Source organism: Dipodomys spectabilis, unplaced genomic scaffold (genome assembly GCF_019054845.1).
Source record: "Dipodomys spectabilis isolate Male_0828 unplaced genomic scaffold, ASM1905484v1 ptg000278l, whole genome shotgun sequence".
In the NCBI taxonomy this organism is placed as follows: domain Eukaryota; kingdom Metazoa; phylum Chordata; class Mammalia; order Rodentia; family Heteromyidae; genus Dipodomys; species Dipodomys spectabilis.
The window spans coordinates 1,941,398-1,947,036 of record NW_024870955.1 but is presented as its reverse complement, the minus strand read 5'-3'; the positions used below and the strand labels follow the sequence as shown (position 1 = coordinate 1,947,036).

At 32.4% G+C, this 5,639-nt stretch overlaps 1 non-coding gene across 1 annotated transcript; it reads right to left on the bottom strand.

Moving 5' to 3' along the window:
• Positions 1 to 5,296: 5,296 nt before the first annotated feature.
• On the bottom strand, positions 5,297 to 5,403 carry LOC122126440. The gene has a single exon (XR_006150928.1). It is a non-coding gene; the product is annotated as a U6 spliceosomal RNA (small nuclear RNA).
• Between the last annotated feature and the right edge of the window lie 236 nt (positions 5,404 to 5,639).

Sequence of the window (5,639 nt, the reverse complement as noted above, 5' to 3'; positions counted from 1 at the left end):
GATTCTATTCAATCACACATTTTTTGGCTTCTAATTCTAATTGGAAAACTAAAATTCACCTTAAAGCTTATCTTTCCCTAACCCTAACCGGAAAAAAAAGTATCTCACACTTTAAACCAAATTATATCTGAATATTTAAAGTAACAGAGACTGGTTTTCATTCATTCTTCTTAAAATATGTGGCAGTTTTACACAATGTCTTACAGATTTTTCTCATCCTGACCCCGTTCTAACTGGCACACCTTTCCTAATCCTAAGCCTATGTATAACCGAATCATCATGTTAGTAGCAAGCCACTTTTTTCATATTTATCCTAACTCTTGCTCAGCGTGTAGGTCTAACTTTTACTTGCATTTTGAACATAAATTTTTAACTGTTTTTCTATGTCCTGTCAGGTTTTATTTTTCATTATTTTTAAAATTTTTATTTTGTTGAAAAGATGCTTTAAAGAGGGATTAGTTACATATATAAGGTAAGGAATACGTTTCTTGTTGAGCATTGTTACCCCTTTCTTTCTTGTTCTCTCACTATCCCATCCCTCCCCACTTCTCATACCTTTCCCTTCCCATGGTATAAACTTCATTTTCAACATAGTGTCTTGTGAGTATCATTGTTGCAATGGGTCATCCTGTGATGAACCTAAATTTTCTATTTCTCTAATCCTAATTCTAATTCTGTCAGAGATCCTAACCCTAATAATAATAATAATGATAGCTCAATTCAAAAGTTAACAAAAGATATTCAGGTTTTTATTTATTCTATTAATTCACTGTGCATCTTGAATTAACTTGCAGTTTAGCTTAAATCTTCCAAATTAGTTTATATGTGCATATATAAAGATGTAATTTTATGTGAAAAACAGAAGATCTTTGGAGGAAGGAGTAATGAGAAAGAAATAGAGGGAGTATAATCAAATACCGTTGAAGATTTTATGGAATTGTCACTTCTGACAATTAATATCTATTAACAAAATAACTAAAAATTAATAAAGAACACACTGCCTTCTAATGTTCTTTAAGAGAGCCATGATCTATCTTCTGAAAAAAAAAAACTCGTGTTAGATAAACTTTGTCCATGCATAATTTATATTGTTTGCCAATTATTTAACTTAATGAATAAAAAATTATCAAATAAGATTCCATGACAAAAAATATAAAACAGTTACTTAGCAATTGTTTGAGAAAAAGTTATTGTCATGAGTTTTAAGAAATGGAATTGCTATTTCCCTAAAAAGCAATGACTTAGGTTTACTAATCTAGTATTTGTAGTAAGCTTAGAGAACATAATTGGCATGAAAAACAACTAACTGTACATCTTGTTTCTTGAATGAGTGATATTTTAAACATTGTCTTTTATTCAAATAAATACTTAGGTTTACATTTCAAAGTAAGTTCAATTTTATCTCCTTTCAGAACAAGTACTTACCCTGCAATTAAATGTACTAGCATATTCAGGTATTTAGAAGCTAAATTTTCTATGTTTTATATGTAGCTCTACATATTCAGAATGACATGATTTTTTTATTCATAAATGTCTAACGTCAGATTTTTGCTTCATCAATATAAATTGTCTCATTAGGTTGTAGTGAAGGCTCCAGTAACCAGAGTGGTCAAAACCATTTCCTGAATTCTAAATTTTAAATCAAATCATTTTTAAGCTTTGATAATATCATTTATTGTCTCTTGAGAGCAATTAATCTAAAACAAATACTACTTTTAAACATTTCACTCACATTGTAAAGAATATTAACATAGGTCATAAAAAGACTAATTATTCCAGACTCATCATATTTGGTGATCTTAGTGTGAAGAACGCAGAGAGTAGAAGGTTCTTATATTCAATAAATAGTTTTGGTTAAATTAAGTCATATATCTGGATTTCTAATTTGGAGGTTAATCACATGGAAACAGGAAAACAATAAAAAAAGTACTTTGGAATCAACAGAAAAAGATATTTGTGCATGTACCACAGTTGCTTTATTTGTTTGTAGGTGAACACTGGACTTCGATTTCTATCTTAGCTGTTGTTGTGAATAACAATTAATTACAGATATATTTATGAGTTACCCAGAGAGAAATAATCACACGATTGGTGGGACAGATCATATTTCAACTTTGGATTTCTTTAGAAAACTGCATACTACTTTCTACAACGAGAACACTAACCTGTATTTTGACCAAGAGTGTCGAAAATTTCCTTTTCTCCACACTGTCGCCAGCCAACATTATTACATTTTGAGTTTTTTTAAAGGGCAGGTTTTTACTGTGTGCAGTACCCAAGACTGGCCTTAAACTCAAATCCTTTTACTCCAACCTCCAATCACTTGGAATTACCAGCCTTTACCTCCACACCTGGTTCCTTGGATATTTTTTATGAGTTATAATAGTTAAGAAGTAGTATCAAAGTAATTTTGAATTGCATTTCTCTAATGACTTCTGCTCACAAAGCATTAAGCTAGCACAGAAGTTGTATTAAATACAAATTTGTAAATCCACAGGCAATTTTCAGGGCTTTTTGGAAAACATGTCTATTCAGAACTTTTGTCCATTTTTAATCAAGTTTCTTGTTAATCTCATCTTTAATCTCTCTATAGAAAATCAATAATTAATTCAAGGTAGTAGAAAGGAAAAAAATTAAGCAGCTCCTAAAATTTTAAAATTTTTAATAACATGATATTGCTTAAATCATTTTCTGTAAACGCTTGAGACTATGTAACTCAATTTAGTTAGACCTTTTACAAGGCTATATATATTTTATTTATTTTACTTTGATTGTTCTTTCCAAAGCCTGTACGGCTAATTTCACTTGCTTTCTTTCAGTCTCATGTAGTACAGATTTCAAACTGAAGAATAAATGGAAGGAAGAAAACAAAAAATACAGTTCCCCTCATCTGATGATGCCTCTACAAGAATGAGGAAAGTGTTCATCCTGCTAAGGACCTATGATAAAATATCAAAAAGACATTTTATTCTTCTAGGTCTTCCTTATCTTTGCTATGTAAGTTAAATGATGTAAAACACAATATACTGCTCAGATACTTTTATGTTTTATCAAGTTTGCATATTTTTATATGGATTTCACCTCAGTCTACAACATTCCTTCATTGTTCTGTCTCTGATATTTTTACACTATCACGACATAAGATAACCAGTTTGATTTACAGCATGAGAAGTTATCCACCTGGCTTCCTTGGAAGCTGAGCATGGTCAATAGATATTACTTCTGGTTGCTAACACTACATGTAATGGTTTCTGTACTACTTATCATATTCTAATTAGTATTTAAAAAAGAATGCTGGCTAAACTCAAAGGTCATTCATAGGTTTATGTTAAGTGTTTCACAAGTTTTATTCTCTTACTTCTTAAGATAACATTTGGTATAATGCTAATGTTATTACCATTGTAGTGTTGGGAAAAATTGTAGTAAAAAACTGTAAGTGCATGGCCCAAAGATACACACAGTGAGGAAGGAAATGAGTCAAAGTTTCCAAAAGTCTTTCAGCAATACCAAAAAGGTGGGTAAAATCTCTCCATTCTCTTATACTCTCAATTCAATATTCATATTGTCCAAGAAATAATAGCATAGCAAATATTTCCCATGGTGATTGTTTTCTGTCACATTTTGTCTTCAACACAGACTGTGTTGGTGACATTAGGTTATCATGCACAGAGCTGAGCTTACAAATTGAGGTCTGAAGACAGCCAAATTTCTTCTGTCCCACAGTTCCAGTTTCTTTTTTAAAAAGTACTAAAATTTTTAAATATCATCACTTACTATCTTTTAACAATCTCCAAACGAATTAAATTGACATATAATCACTCAAAAGGCTTTCAAATTCGGTGATGATTAAACAGGCCCCCATGAAGTAAATTTTCTTTTACTTTTAAAATTGTTCTAAAAGCCTTGTGCTGGCTGGTCACACCTATAATCCTATCTACTCTGAATATTTGCTCAGGAGATTGAGATCTGTGGATAACACTTGGGAGCCAATCAGGGCCAAAAAAAAAACTTCATGAAATTATTTTTCAAAATGTTTAATGAACTAGCAAAGAGCCAAGAATTGAGATGTAGCTTATATCGTAGCTCACCAATCTAGATAGGAAAGGCCTAGCAAGGCCTTGAAGCCCTGATTTAAATTCTGAGCATTCCAATATACATGCATGGTGTTCTCATGCACGTGCGTGTATGCTTGTGCGCTGCCGCACTCACACACACACACATTTATTCAAATTACCTTCATATCAGTGTTCTGAATTAATTTCTTTGTTAACAATATTATATGGGTAAAATAGAGGAAATAAACTCTTCCATCTAAGAACATTTTTATATGTTTTTTTATGGTAATAATACTGTGCAGAGGGGTCACATTTACATGAACAAGGAAACTAGTAAGTTTCCTAACAAGCATTGTTACCTCCTCCTTTATATTTCCCCTACCATCCCTTCCCTCCCACCTCCACAAGTACACTCCCCTCCCCTTTCCTTCCTCCGCCTAAATTGTAAAGTTCATTTTTCAACATAATGTCTTGTGCATCTCATTGTTACAATGGGTCAACCTGTATCGCTATTTGAGCATTTTTTCCCTTCCCCTCCCCAAATTAGAGAAGCATACATACAAGATGTAAGTGTACCAACTTCAAATACAGAGAAAACAGGGGTTATAGTGTGGGAAGAAACATACAAAAAACAAAAAAAATGACATCACACATTATAAGTACGTTAGAAACAATAGCAAGAATCAAAAAACCACTTGTGTCCCTATCTTGGGGTTCAATTTCTTTAACATCATCTTATCTGGTTATATGCACATGTCTTTTGAACTTTTCTGCTTATCCCAGACATACATTCGTTATTGAAAATAAGGGAAATCATGGGACCTATATTTCTTTGGACTTGGCTTACTTCAGTCAATAAATTTTTTTCCAAGTCTTTCCATTTCCTAACAAATTGGGCGATGTCATTCTTTCTGATGGAGGCAAAGAATTCCATTGTGTATATATAACACATTTTCTTGATCCATTCATCTAACGGGGGCATCTGTTTTGGTTCCATATCTTAGCTATCGTAAATAATGTTGCAATAACCATAGTTGTGCTGGTAGTTTTAGTATGGTCTTTTTTATGATCATTTGGATAAATCCCCAAAAGTAGGATTACTGTGTTATAGGGGAGTTTTATGTGGAGTCTTCTGAGGCACCTCCATACTGCTTTCCAAAGTAGTTGAACAAGTTTACACTCCCACCAAGAATGCAGTACGTTTCCCTTGTGGCCACATACGTTTCAGCATCTGTTGCTGTAAAAATATGGAACGCTCCAAGACTTTGCATGTCATCCTTGCACAGGGTGCATGCTAATCTTCTCTGTATCGTTCCAATGTTAGTGTATGTGATGCTAAATTGAGCACAGAACAGTTTTTATATATAAAGTATAATTTTTAATTGATTTTATTAAGCTAGGCAATTCAACAAAAAGTAAGTTCAAAAGAATTGTTGTGAAATTATAGAATCATGTATTTCTTACATAAGCACACATTTAAGAATAAAATCAAGATAGACATGCCAAAAACAAAGTAATTCCAGATATTTGTAGTTCAAGAGATGTGTAGGAGGAGAAATTCAATTATTCTATACAAGGCACCTG